We start from the raw sequence: 15422 nt of genomic DNA, 5'->3' as shown, positions 1-15422 counted from the left end.
TGATGACGGGGACTTTTAGTAAGGATGTTAAGAAAAGACTCGTAAAAACTTTGATATGGAGCGTAGCTATGTACGGCGCGGAAACGTGGTCATTGAAGCAGGAGGATAGACGTAGACTGGAGGCTTTTGAAATGTGGGTGTGGAGAAGAATGGAGAAGGTGAAATGGACAGAGAAGAAAACAAATGAGGAAGTACTTGGTATGGTGGGCGAAGAGAGGGGTTTGTTGGGAGCAATCCTATGGAGGCAGGAAAAGTGGATGAAGGGGGTGTTGACCGGCAGTGGGATGTTGAAGACTGTAATAGAGGGTAGAATGTTGGGCAAAAGAGGAAAGGGAAGGAACAGGATAGGGATGTTGGACGGGATGAAGGGCGGAAGAAAGTACTCAGAGATGAAGAGGGACCTGGTGTAGAGTAGAATTTAGGGTTGTGTTTTGTTAGTAGCCACAAAATATTTGTTTGGTAGTTGTGTCCATCGAAAAACCTACCTTAACCGGTAGATTACCTTAAAAAAAAATACATACATATATATACATACATATATATATATATATACATATATATATATATACATATATATATACATATACATACATATATATATACATATATATATATATATACATATATATATATACATATATATATATATATATATATATATATATATATATATATATATATATATACATACATATATATACATACATACATATATATATACATACATACATATATATATATACATACATACATATATATATATATATATATATATATATATATATATATATATATATATATATATATATATATAAAATTGGACAACAACAAACAATATAGAAACACATAAAAATATCACTAGCACGTTATTTCTTGATCATTTCGACGGAATTCTGCTTGGTCTTCAGCGGAAGATAGAGAAGTAATGTTTACATCTCTATCTTCCGCTGAAGACCAAGCAGAATTCCGTCGAAATGATCAAGAAATAACGTGCGAGTGATCTTTTTTTGTGTTTCTATATTGTTTGTTACTGTCTAATGTACTATTCGGCACTTCCGTGTTACGTCGTGAAATCATCTATATATGTATGTATATATATATATATATATATATATATATATATATATATATATATATATATATATGTATATATATACATATATTAAAAAAAACGTCATTGAGACCCTGGTTTAATAACAATTAACAAATTTTTAGGATTTAGGAATTGTTCACCGTTTATTTCCTCCTTCGATGCGTTGCAGGGTCTTATATTTTTTATCCTTTTTTTAACATTCGCTTTTAAATACCAACAACCCAACTACTTGGACCACTTGATGACCACATTACCTGTATTGGTACGCAAATTGATTAAGAGTTATGTAGGCCAATCGTTCGTGACGGGGTGGGCGAGCAAACCTTAAGGCTGACCTCAACCTTCGACAATAGCAAGTAAAAGACATTATGCTTAATCCCAAAAACACTTATGGCAGTACAGGCACGTAAAGTAGCACAAAAAAGGTTATTGCTCCTCATGCAGTTAAAACAGCGAGGGTATGTATGCGTGCTCAACGTGCTATTAAAAATACTTAGCGTAATGCCGGCTAGTTCTTACCACACAAAGAATCACAACACGTACTGGATTACCAGGGTGCGAAATTTATTAGCATAGTCATTATCTCACCTTGGGCACAGTTAGAGTTTTTAACGTTTCTACTTTAGAAAGAAATACGGCTTATAACGTAGCGCAGAGCTTTGAAATCGTGGCTATATGTCTTTGACGGCCATGCGTAAAAGAGGGCTAATTTAATTTCAGTCTTCCAAAATGAGTCTATCTCACAGCGGACGCTTTCCGTCGCTGCGGCTTATATTCTTTTCTGGGAGGCTTTTCTGCCACGTGTGGGAAATATAAAAACATTTCACCTTGAAACTCATGGCAAGGGTGTGATAATCTCGAAACCCATATAGAAGAAGGAATTAAAAATAATGCAGAGGAAAGGAGATTGTGATTGGTGAAGCTAATGTCAATTTTCTCGAAATAATTTGTCTCTCTTTGAGTTTCGCCAAAGTTTTTAGACCTTTACACACAAAAAGACTTGGCGGCACTTAGCTGATGACCATCCTCGGAAGTCAGTAAGATCATCAGAATATGCATGTTAATTTTAGAGATATCAGATACTCTAAATTTTGGCGCTCTCAGGAAATGTCTCACCCTGTTGTCGCCGACGGCACCCGGACGTCTAACGAAGTAGTAACGCCTACTTCGTTCTCGGTATCGTAGGGAAGATATAACCTGGTGAGTTTTGCCGGGGAAAGAGTTTAATAGTACCTAACACCTGGTTGAAACACCATATTTGACATACATCCCCACGGTAAATGCCATTAGATTCAGGGTAAACCAATGAAGAGGTGGTTTTTACGTATCAAAATAGTGGATTATAAACTAGAGCAGGTGGAAGTGTTTTGGACCAACACGGTCAAAGTGGTAGGGACGTAAGGAGAAGAATTGCGCTAAGTAAAGAGTCTTCTATGAGGAGGAAGGAAGTGATGACAGATGCGTTGAGAAAGGATATTAAAAACAGCTTGTCACAATTTTGATATGGAGGATGGTTTTGTACGGCGCGGAAACATGGCCATTGAAGCAGGATGATAGGACTAGATTGGCGGATTTTGAAATGTGGTTATGCAGAAGGATGGGAAAGTTGAAAATGGGAAAAATGAAAACAAACGAGTAAGTGCTTCGTACGGTTGGGGGAGGTAAGGGGATTGTTAGGGAAATCATAAGGAGGCAGGAAAAATGCATGCAAATAATATTGATCAGCTGTAGGATGTTAAAGACTGTAATAGAGGTGAGAACGTTTGACCAGAGAGGAAAGGGCAGGAATAGGATTCGCGCGTTGGATGGAATGAAGGGAGGAAGAAAGTATGCGGAATTGAAGAGGAACTTACGCTGGTATCGGATATCAGGGAGTGTTTTTTTAGGAGAGTCTATTAAGTGTATCGTTTTACGGTTGAATAGGCTGTGCCCATTTTTAACCCTCTTTCAACTGGTAGAATACCACTAGTATTTATTATAATTAACAGCGTCCTACCGGGTTAGGATATGTTTTTTGAAAGGAATAGTCAAGACACAACTGTACACCAAAGCACTGACTCAAGAAACAAAAATATCTTTAAACGCCATTCTACGTATTACAATAATTAATTCTGCAGATCTGCATATTTTCTACATCCCTTAATTCCATCCAAAGTGTCTCTAATACTCTTCCCTCGCTTTCCTAGCATTGTCCTCTTTGTGAACTTCTTCTTCATGCCACTGCCCCTCAGTATCTCCTGCATCTTTTTGCCCTGTCGTAGTAGTAGTTTTTAGGGGAGGCGACCGACAGCTAAGGTCATTTGCGCAATACGGGATGGACAGAAAAGGATGAATGGTGGAGAGAAACCCGGCGTCGGCATTAGCCTACTCTTTACGAAAGGCGCCAAGGGGTTCGCAGTTTAACGTCCCATCCGACGGACGGCGTAATCACTCAAAGTGCCCTCCACAAAGCACCTCAAGTAGGAATCGAGATACCTCTGAAAAATATTCAACACCGCCGGGATTTGACCCCGCGCCCTCGGGGTGGGAAGCCAGTACGTTAGACCCCGCACCATCTCGATCCCCTTTTTGCCCTGTCTTCTTTGAATTTCTCACAATAGCCGTCTTTTTACCCTGCCTAAAATTTCATCCTTTGTTTTGATTTCAGTCCATTTAATGTTCCCCATTCTTCTCCACACCCACATCTCTGATCTACGCGCATCCTTCTGCCTCAAAGACCATGTTTCCGAGCCATACATAACTCTGCTCCAGATTACTCGTAAAACCCTCATCAATATTTTTATATTACGTAAGTTATGTCATCAATTTCTGCCATTTTGTAAACGACCTCAACCTTTCCAAATTATTATGTTAATGTCCCAACTATTCCGTCAACTCTCCACCAAAACATTTACTGAATAAGATCGGACGTATTACATTTAGGTATACTTTTAAAAGAAATCCATAGCTTCGGGAAAGCGTCATCAATTCATACGGCTCTCAAAAGTAGCAGGAGATTCAGATTATACTGGGATGACTATGAAATTTAGCTACGAATCCAAGCAAATTAAATGGAAAGAGATCTTTTTCATGTCAAATTGAAGGATATTGCATATAACGAAATAGACAGAATACCGGGAGTCAGTTGATCAAGCCTTCAAGTACAGGTAGTTACGGTTGGGAGGAGTAGAGGGAAGAGAAGTGGGTTTGTAAAAATAGACACCGCCATTTGCAGAGGAAACAATAGGGACGGCAGAAACAAAAATAATCGCAAAGGTAGAAGATTAAGGCAATGAAAGAATGAGAGGTAGAGATAATTAAGGCAGAGAAATAAACAATGACTCGGTAGGAAAAAATCCAGAGAAAAAAGAAGTGCGACAGTAAAGATAAATTACACGCATAGGAAAGAAAGGGCGCGCAATAGAGGAAGATAAAATAGTTCTCAGGAGGCAGGGAGAGAGAAAAAATAAATTTAAGAGATGATATTGATAATGTAGCAGTTGGACAAAAAGGGACTTTGGGAAACTTTAGCTATTATGTGGAAGAACTTGATGGCAAAGAAAATAGTCAGGGCTCATAAAATGTTAATGGCAGTTGAAGATTAGGAGAGCCCTGGGACATATCTGAAAGTGATATGGTAAAATCTTTATGGGCTATGGAGGACAGTAAGGCAGGCAAACGTCCACCAAAATCTTTGTTGTACTCCCATGAAATTACTTGCAGGTTTAGGGAGTAAGCTAGGAAAAAATGACATGAGCAGATCACTATCATTTATGGGGAATTACAATATGACACGTTGAATTTTCCACGAGATAAAGATAAGAGTCAGCAGTGAAAGTTTGGTAAAGAGGGAAAATGACAGATTTGTGATGAAGTGTGTTATTTGAGGAGGGAATTTTTATTAGTATTGCAAAAATTGTGCCCTGCAAGCCACCACCATGGTGTGTGGTAGGGAATAATTATTACAAACCAGACCATATATGAAACGAAACACTTTTGCTCTCTAGCGCAGTCGGACAACACTCTATGGTAGGTTAACACCACCAGACACGCACTCCAGCGGTGGCTTGCGGGATATCAAAATTACTATTCGTGGGAAAAATGACATCTTAAAGCTGTCTGTTCTACACTTAATCTCTCTAATTTTATTGACTTGATATCTCCTACGGTAATACGATGGAGTAATAATACATTTTCAAAATCACTGCTACAGAGACGTCCTTCCAATTTATGCCAGAGATTTAATCGATAATTTAACTCTCGCTCCGTGAGTGCTTCCCCGCCTAGCTCCTCTAATAATATTGATACGCTACTCAGTTTATCATAACATAGTTTTACAAATCTAGCTTTTTTTTCAATCCAATTCAGCAATGAACCCAATCCACCTTTATGCGGATACCATAAAATCGCACTAGCAGTGCGGAATGCGTGACACCATGACAGTAATGAGAACGTTCATGGAAAGCAATAGAAAATAATGTCAGAAGGGTCTTTCTTTCTTTTTGTAGATTTCGAGGAGACACTCGAAAAATAAGATTAAATTGTTATCAAAATTAATATAGAACATTTTATTTTTATTCTTATATGGTACCCCGCAAGTCACGGCAAGGGTGTGTGGCAGGGAGTGATTACACACCAGACTACGTTTGGCCCGTTCTCCCTCCATACCGCGGTCGGAGAACGTCATTCTTATCTATTCAATGTATTCAGGCTTAACTTTGTGGAAATCCATTATCACTGAAGTAAAAAAACAAATCAATGTTTGAATTTGGTGGAAATATACGTATCTTTCCCTTTGGTGGAAAAGTCAATTGTCTTGTTTTTTTTTACCTCAGTCATTCTAATCCCTTGTTCGTGGGAAAAAGGATATATTAAATCTATCTGCCCCATACTTAATCTCTCAATACGATGGGGCTGGTAATACGTTTTCGTTATCAAAGCTAAAGAGATATCCTTCCAATTTATGCAAGAGATTCAATCTGTAATATTAGTGGACGGGAATGTTAGACGAATCAATACATAAATCTGATACAACCAGATGGCGCAAATGAAAGGAACGCTAAAATGATTTTCCGCTATATTCTCACTTTTTGAATGTAGAAGCCGATGAAATTGTAAGGGAGGTATGGAAAGAACTGAGACATACGTAGTTTAGCACATCAAATAATGTGTGAATGGCACGAGATGAGGATTAGTTATCGTAAAAGAAGACTATACGACGGGATTCTCTCGAGAAACAGGAAGGCTAATTTAAGTATCAAAACAGGAGGGCATATATTACAAATTTTCAATATAAATTGGAACATGTTACTTAAAATGGTAAAATTTTGGATGAGAATGGATAAAGAGAGAGGGACGTTTGGATAACAATTATGTTTGTGATAGACGCATTTAGGCAAAGCCTTGATGAGAGGAGCCATTTGGTAAAGACCAAAATAAAATCCATGGAGGACTTTGATGTGGAACATACGTTGTATGGTTCTAAAATCTGGTCCGTGAGGAAATAAGATGAATATAGATCGGTGACTTTTTGAGATGTGGGCGCGGAGAAGGATGGAGAATAACAAGTTGGGTCAAGGGGAAGACAAATACAGGAATATAAGGCGTGGCGAGCGAAGAGAGGAAGTTGTTGGGGGAAGAGGGCGGACAGAGAAAGTGGACGGAGGAAATAGTGAGTGAGGGGGAGTGAGATTTTGAAAATTTAGTATTTGAGGGATGGAGGCGATTGTGGACGAGGGTAGAGAAAAAAGATAAGGATGGCATGAAGAGAGGTAAAAACATAAGTTCTCATAGATTATGCAAGTACTCTTAGGATGGTGAGGGGCAATACTGCAACAATGGTCTATGTGCGAGAGGCTTAGACATCACTATTTACTGCCAACCATCAAAATAAACTGGTTCATACTTAAAAACATCTTGGTTGATGGCGTTTTTCATTTTAAGAAGCTTGCGTAGACGAGCTGACCTGTTTTAACTTACAATAGGTGCCGCTGATGCAATACTGGTGTCAAATTAATAAAAGCTCTACCATACTTACATTTCACTTGCTAACAATACTACACAATTATATTTAAGCACAAAAATGAGATTGAAAATTATATTATTACTCTTTGATGAACTGAACTCGCATTTAACAAATGATCAGCTATAGTATAAAGTAAAATCATCCAGTTAACATATAGGATTGTATTCAGCTTCTTGAGTGTAACTATTGGATTGAATAAAAGTTAAGTAACACTGAAGATACCAGTTTGGTTAAAGTAACTTTTCCATTTGATAACAGTAGCCTGTCAGTAATGGTATATTTTGTCTTCACGCTGTGTTTAGTTCAATGGTTAAGATTTTCTCTCCATGCTAGTGGTCCCCGTATTCAAATCTGGGAAATAACTCTGGGTATTCCCAGTAAAAGTTTAAAAAACCCTTTCCTCAGCAAAAATATGCCAGAAAAATCGAAGGATTAAGGAAATGTCTCCTTCAATCGGAATATGTACATATCCACCCTTGGACAATAGATGAGTTCTTACCTCACCTAACACAATTGCATTCAAAGTTGTGGTAATGCGAGATATTGGGAAAAAATAACTGCAATCGTGGCTATTAGGGAAGGAAGGCAAGAAGAAGAATTAGACGGAAAGATTATTGAGATGGGAACTAGTTCACAATAAATATGGACACCGGTAGACAAAACATCTTATAGAAATCGGAAGCACAGCGAAAATAAGCGGTTGATTTGTTTAAGCTCGAAGGAAAAAGGAGAGGAAATAAATTTTTTACTTTAAATTGCATACGGAATTAAAAAAAAACATTTCTTCGTCCTACATCCTATCGTTTTTAAACTCCTACAGATTAGTTCACTTCCAAAGAAGTGATAAAACGGGTAGTCCAGAAACAAAAATTGAGTTTACCAAGTAGCATTGCTCCAAGTGGTGAGGCAGCTGAACATACTCGAGAAAAATGATCAATCAATAAAAGAATACAGACGGAGTAAACCTGCTCCGCGACAAACAACGATGGTTTTGAAAAATAAGGTGATTGATGCAGATATGGCTCCAATGTTCAGGTTATTTGAATGTAACAGGCCACTATTAATTTCTCGAAAGATAAAACCGGGGTAATACGTTAGTGCGCTTTACCTCAAAATATTTTCCGCACTTCATGTCAAACCGTGTATTTTTATAACTGTTTAATTTATCATTCACATGCAAAGTCCAAAGAAACAACACGGAAGTTGGTAATATTCTTCTTAATAATTTCAATAAATTTAATTCCAAAAATATACTTTCCAGCTTCGAAGTAGGGGAAAAAATCATGGAGATGAAGTGCAAGCCAAAAAAAGCATCTTCATTGGTTATCAATACTCAGATTGGTTGGGCGCAGCTTGCAACAATTTTTCATTCGAAAAACCTATTCATCTCCCTTTATTTATTTTCCTTGGCTATATTTATTTATATAAAATATGAGCCGGTCGATCTCAAAAATGGACGGAGGAGGAAAATGGAGAGAAATAGGAATTATAGTGAGTGTGTGTATAATCCCGTTTATAAAGAGTTCTTTTCGGTCAAACGTCCTTAGGCACTCGAGTCATTTCCTCTTTAGCCTACGCATCCCCGACATTACATTGAAATATTTAGAATATTGAATGAGTCTACGTTTTGTATTCTTAACAAAATATCCCACAATGACACGTGTAGCTCGAGGACGAAGGGTAGTATATTTCATTTCATTCGGTGACTTCCCAATCGTATTTACCTTTCATCCACGGATGTGAGCATTGCTATTTGTTTTGACTCCTCCTCACGAAATAACAATTGCCAACCTTCTCAGTTTCACAATTATTTCGGTTTCCGATAGAATACCTCGGTTTAATATGCAAAACAATTTATGCACTACAAATAACGTTGTTTTAGAAGAATTTATCTGGCAAACAAATGCCTTGTATAGACATTTATCCTTGTGATTGAGATTCAAGTTTGTTAGATAAATAAAATAAAAGAGTAGGATATTTATTCCGAAGAAATTACAAATGAAAATAACTACTTCGTTTACACGACAGAATTTTAAAACAAACATGAAACATGTCTTTATTGCTTGCGCTCACTACTAATAAGTGGTCCAGGTGGTAATTAAATGTGGGCTACCGGCTGAGGACCCGGGTTCTATTCCGAGTATCGCCTCTGAGCAGCACCCTAAGCTTCACACAAGCTGTGCCATATTTCGGATACCAGATCTTCCTGGGAAAATGCAAATGGACCAGCGAAGGGAACTACTGCTCCCATACTTAAGAGGCGTGAGTCTCGTTCACCATTAAGCTTAGATTTAGGTGAGTTCTACCACCTACTGTCAAGCAAACCATAGGTTTGATTGATGTGATTACACTGCTAATACCACAGTACATTCTATTCGTGGACATTAATCGCAATAATTTGTTGGTGAAATGGTTTTGATTGACAACATTGGCAGAGAATTTCGATCTGGTTTTTACTAAACGGGTGACCAGGTATTGACTTTATCAATAATTTATACAAAAGGTTGAAAAAGTAAGTTGTCCGGGTATTTTACCCTTGCAAGGAGAGCCTACACTGTTCAAATTTCTTTAAAAATGTATAATGACTACCACTGGTTAGAGGGTTGGACCCTCAATCCAGCTTGAATTGCTTTTCCTTTCCGGTGAGAAATTTTTTTAATTTCCATATCAACATTCGTTTCCGCACGAACAAGGTTGGTTATTCTAGTAATAATTGTTAGAATATTTTAACAAACGACGCACTTTCTCATATCATGAGAAAAGAAGGCTGCGAAATGCTGGAGGTAGCAGCTATTCCTTGTGTCAACGTTGATAATGGTTTCCGGTAGCGGACGACATTATTTGAAATCCTGCACTCAACGGGAGCCACACCCAGAAACACCAAAGTTACACCAGCACCAGCAGTGATTAAGCCTTCGATACAATGCTATTGCAATTTCACGCATTCAAATCTGAGACCGCTTTCGCTTATTGCATCGACAAAATAAGAAGCGGCTTTATTTAACACGCAACCCAAAGCAATGGTAAACTGTTGTTTACTATAAATGTGTTTAACTATTTCTTGGGCATTTCTAAGGGCTCAAAAAAATGATGTCCATGGGGCTTCGGGAGTAGACGCTGCGCAGAACATGCACATATAAACCGTTTACCAGTATGCGGATTGCGAATTTATTACCTCCGTCTCATCGTAATTTATCAGCGAAACTCTATTTTAAATCCTAATAAAATAGAGAAATTATGCAATATATATCTATATATAACTGTTATCCTAAGTATGTAGCCAAAGTGGAATTCTGAAAGCATTTTATATAGATATACTTAAGTCTGCAAGGCCGTGGAGAGGTTTACGACATTGTGGGTATTAGGGCAAGAGCCAGAAAAAGAGAAGAAAAAAACGAGGAAGCACGCAAGACAATAAATTAGATTTTCCCTTTTTTTATGCTGCAGTCGCGAAATATGCGAGAGGATTCCAGCCATTGATTTTGCGGCCTCAAGTTTGGCAGTCGACTTTTATCGTGTTTGCCATAATGGTCGAACTTACCAATGCAATGCGAAACATCTGTAATGGAATGCAACGATGATGGATAGTATAACACACTATCACTTATTTATCACTGGTGGATATCAGGTTTGGATATAAAACAGGTTGGGAAAATTACATACAGGTATGACTGGTTACATCATTTATAATTATAGTTTAATCACAATTACAGTTACGGTATAATAAGACAAACATATACAAAATTTCTCTCGTAACTTATCGTAATTTCTTAACCTATTTTAGGGCTGAGAAAATTGAAACACATAAGGCGTCGAGAAGGGGAGGGAAATCTGGGAACTCTAACAGCACACTTAAGATTAATGATTTGCCACCGATAAATCACCCCGCCCAGGAAATTTCCTGCTATGCTACGTGAATATATTCTAATTCAGAGCGACGTTGAAGTAGATGTCTTGAAAAATTTGGTAGAATGATTGCAATTTTTCCCGAAATCCAATTTGAGTGTTGCGAAACAAAATAATTGAAATCCCTTTTTGAAATAATTTACCCAAGGCAAGCCCTATTTTTTTTCTTAGAGAGCTCGTTAAAGTCTACTTAACTGATATGCATTGATGATACCGTTATGGTATGCCGTTATAAATTATACTCACATGAACAAACTAAGATCTATATGCTGTGCAATATCTATAAGATCTATATGCTGTGCACAAATCCTCTATCGATAGATTAGGATGAAGATTTTTCCTGAAAAATGTCAGCAAAAATTTACAGAAATCATAGAAATTGGTCCCCTGAGAAGTTTGGCCAAATCATGATTTTTTTGTGACGCGAAAAGGAAATCTTAAAAAGTTTTAAAGATTTTGAAGTGAAATTTTCAAAATGATGAGGGAGGATATGCACACATTAGCATTGGTAAGCCACGTTTTGTCAGCGACATAAAGTTGAATTGTAAACTAACTAAGCATTCAATAAATATTTCTATTCCGATAAAATCCATGGTACGATTTTTGGCAACTGTAACATATTCAATAATTTGCAAAAACCTGCTACAGAAAAAATTGCAAACTAGCTTTTTTTCAGAAATAAGTATACTCCAATTTCAACAAGCTATAAATAACATGACATAGTCCAACTCATTGCCATAGGATCACTCAGACGAAATACTATTTTGAATTCACTGAGAGTAACTGGCGTGTAAACTAACATTGACGCGGACGGAGCAGTCGTCTGATTTTACGGAGGAACGAGGGAAAGTTCCCTTTCGATTTTTTGTGCTAGAGCACAAGTATCGCTCTACCCACTTAAATTACCATTCTTTCGGCTTCTATCCTTCCCTTTGGCAAGAAAAAAATCATTCCAGAAAAAAACTCTCAGTCCACCACAATCCACAACGTCATCATCCAACTATCCTCCTTTTAAGACGCCCACCCCAACTGCAAATCCCGCATCTCTGCCGCACCCCCTCCCCCCTCACCCAATTTCCACCATATCCCTCCCTCCCTCACTTTCAATTGCCTCCCCTTCCTCCCTTCTCCCAGTCGAGACGAGAGGTGGGAGGGAGGAAGAGGAGGAGGCGTGACTTGAGCCTGATCCATCTCTCCTCCTCCTCCCTCTCTCCCCCAAACCCTCCCATTTCTCCCTTCCCCTCGCCCTTCGTCCCTCCCTCCTCACACTCTTTCTCTCTCTTCCCTACTCTCTCTTGCCCAGTCAAAACACATTGGCATTGCGCACACCGTGGAGAGGTTTGAAGGCGGTGGAGGGCGGGGGGGGAGGAGTGCGGGGAAAGTCGAGGGGAGCGGGAGGCGGCAGTGAGCGAAGGGAGGAAGGATGCGAGTTTAGGGGACTTGGGGCGAGCGACGGCTGCGCGAGGGAAGGGAGGGGCGGTGTTGTTGTCGTCTACCGCGCGTTTGTCGAGCCGGCCGGTCGACCACGAAGAGCACGACGGGGCCCCCCCTTCCGCCATCACCGAGGCAGAAGGCCGGGGTCGTGGCTCGTAAAACACCCCGCTTAGGGGAAAGAGGGAGGAAGGGATAGAGTCCTGCGGGGAAGAGTGTCATCATCACGGGGACCCTTCCCCCTTCGTCTTCCAAACAAATTATATTGAGCTCCGCGTGAACTCGCTACGTCAATGTACGCCTGTAGGGAGCGACGCAGGGCGAGAGGGTGATGGCTCCTCGGTATTGGAAAGACGTTAGGCTCCCGGGTGAAGGTAGTGGTTGTAAGCAACCGATGTGTCATGAGAGGATGGAGTCGCTATACTGAAGAAACTTAATCTTCAGTGGCAACCCAGTCGAAAACGGCGGTCCAAAAGATGAGATGCAATACAATGAAGTGCAATAGAATGGGTTTGGGGTTATTGATTATTAATGGTAGCAGTAGTTATTAGGGGAGGAAACCGTCAGTGGAGGTCATTTGCGCCAATGGGAATTTGTGCGTTATTCAGTATGAGTAGGATAATCAGGGAAAGGAGGAAGGGTGGAGAGAGAAGCCCGGCGTCGGCATTAGCCTACTGTTTAATAAATGAGCCGAGGGGTCTACATTTGAATCCGACGGACGGCGTACTACGCTTGAAGTATTCTCCACGTAGCACACCGCCAGTAGACATCGAGATACCACTGAAAAATCCTTCCAACTCCAAGATTCGAACCCGGGAGCTCGGGGGCGGAATTTCAGTTACCCTCAGTCAACCACTGCAACATCCCGACCCCCATTCGCGTAATTAATATGCTTGAGGAAAAGCAATCCTAACAGACGAAACTAAAAATACCACTTCACCGAAACACGAATCAAGAGCGCTGTCGACAGGTAAACTGCCGAGGAAAATCATTGCTATAAAGAGAAAAGCAGAAGCCAGGAGAAAACTGGAAAGAAGTGACAAGAGCGTTCAGTGGCTAAAGCACGATTTATGGGACGTGAATACTTGCGTGAAAGATACGCAGTCATAATCGCGCAGAATATTCATTCACTCTAAGTACAACAGAAACAAATGCAAACATTTTTCCGTCATGAAATAAGTTTTAACTATTTTACGTAAATACTCGGCCGTGAGAGGAAGAGAGGTGTGTCAGATTCGCGCGCCAAAGAGAGTAAGGGAAAAGGTCAGGGGTGCAGGGTTGACGTCCGTCAAAAAGGTCACGTGCATCGGGGCAGGTACCACACACACACACACACGCATGGACGGAGATACAAACCTTTCGTGCCCCAACTGCAAGCAAACGTCCCTTCGCCCATGTCGACGTGCCTCTATCCCCGGTCAAAATCCTCTCCTACTCCTCTGCTCAAAGCGTTCGACGAAAAAAATGTATGCACGACTGAGTTCCCTCCGTGGTCCTCCCCGCCGGTTGCGGGGGCGTCGTAGGGAGAAGTAGAGTGTGAAGGAGAGCGGGAGAACACGGTCGAAAAAAACACTCGCGTGCTGCGTGCGATACGCGGGTGGTAGGGGCGCGGGGAGTGAGAGGCTCTCAATAGCGCGCACGAGGACGGGCACACACTGCGCGGGCGACGCACACACTCATACTCGCAGGGGCGCGGGACGGAATGGAAATAAGGCGGGAAACTGGGATTTCGAGGGGGGAGGGAAAGAAGGGGAGAGGGAGAAATGGCGGGAGGGACGACGACGCCGGCGCGCGCGCGAACGCGGGAGCGCCCCCTCCCACTACCCCGTTCGATGCCGCCGCCGGGGCGGGCGACGGACGGTAAAGGCGGGCTGGGACGAGGGAGGATTAAATACATATATATATACACATATATATAAACATACATATACATATATATTCATATAAATATATATATATATATATATATATATATATATATATATATATATATATATATATATATTATATATGTGTGTGTTGGAGAAACTAAAGGCAGGAGTACTGAAGGTAGGGTGTGTGTATGTGTGCACGCGTTCTCGGACGGGCACTCTAAAAAACCCCCGACCGCGAACGCTGATCCTGGAAGAATGCCGTTGTTTTTGGTCTCTGAATGCGGTGTTGTGGCTGCCGACTACTGGGGGGGATCTGTGATGAAGGGCCGGGGAGGGAGCAAAGGGACGAAGGAAATTGTGGGAAACTGAGGGGAGGGGGTCGGAGAGATAAGAAGGGAGTGGGAAAGGGAAAGGGGGCGGTGAGTTGGAGGATGAGTTTGTGCGCGAGTATGTGTTGGAGAAGAGGAGGCCGAGAAGTCTCTTCTCTCACTCACCAAAGGTTTCCTGTGTGCGGACTGAATCCCGAGAGCCGCAGGCCCCGATCCTCGGAAAGCGGGAGGGAGGGACGGGAGAGAAAGGGAAGGGGATAAACGGAAGCTTAAAGGGCTCGAGGGTGGGGGAGTTAGGAGAGAGATGAAAGGTAGGAGAGAGTGAAGATGTGACGGTACATCGCGTGCGCCCGAGGATTAAAGCTGCGCGATTTTCGAAATCGGACGTAGCAGCGCCATGGCAATTGATCGTCGCAACAATGTCGAGAGTGACGTTGCACCGGAGCATATTGAAAAAATATCATATCCAAAATATATCATATCAAAAATATAATATCATATTTATCATCCCACAACACAATTATGACACTGAATCCGCGTCACGTGCGTGAGCTTAACGCTACAAAGGAGAATTCGGATAGCAGCATGGCACGGAGGTTGTTATCAAAACGTATTTTAATCAAATATATTGCTTCGAGCGCATTTTAGACATTTGAAAGTTTTTCCTTCTGTGACAATTAAATTATTTTAAGCTTCTTTCGAAAGTACAGATAACAATCAATGTATGCACGTACTTTATTCAATACTTTATCTTCTCTCATGCGTCGTGTCAATAATATTGAACA

At 40.6% G+C, this 15422-nt stretch overlaps 1 protein-coding gene across 2 annotated transcripts in view; it reads right to left on the bottom strand.

Moving 5' to 3' along the window:
* The window catches only part of LOC139687448 (hexosaminidase D-like), a 120272-nt gene that overhangs the window by 48830 nt on the left and 56020 nt on the right, over window positions 1-15422 (bottom strand). The window contains exon 1 of one of the 2 annotated variants that reach the window (XM_071584610.1): window positions 13791-14225. The exons of the other annotated variant lie outside the window; for it this stretch is intronic. The gene's annotated coding sequence lies outside the window, so the exon portion shown is untranslated. Of the gene's footprint in view, window positions 1-13790; window positions 14226-15422 lie in introns of those variants that run through there. 2 annotated transcript variants of the gene reach the window in all.

Source organism: Hetaerina americana, unplaced genomic scaffold, assembly GCF_022747635.1.
Source record: "Hetaerina americana unplaced genomic scaffold, ioHetAmer1.1.p SCAF_2, whole genome shotgun sequence".
Lineage (NCBI taxonomy): Eukaryota > Metazoa > Arthropoda > Insecta > Odonata > Calopterygidae > Hetaerina > Hetaerina americana.
Note: the sequence above shows the minus strand (reverse complement) of the source record. Positions and strands in the feature narration are given on the sequence as shown.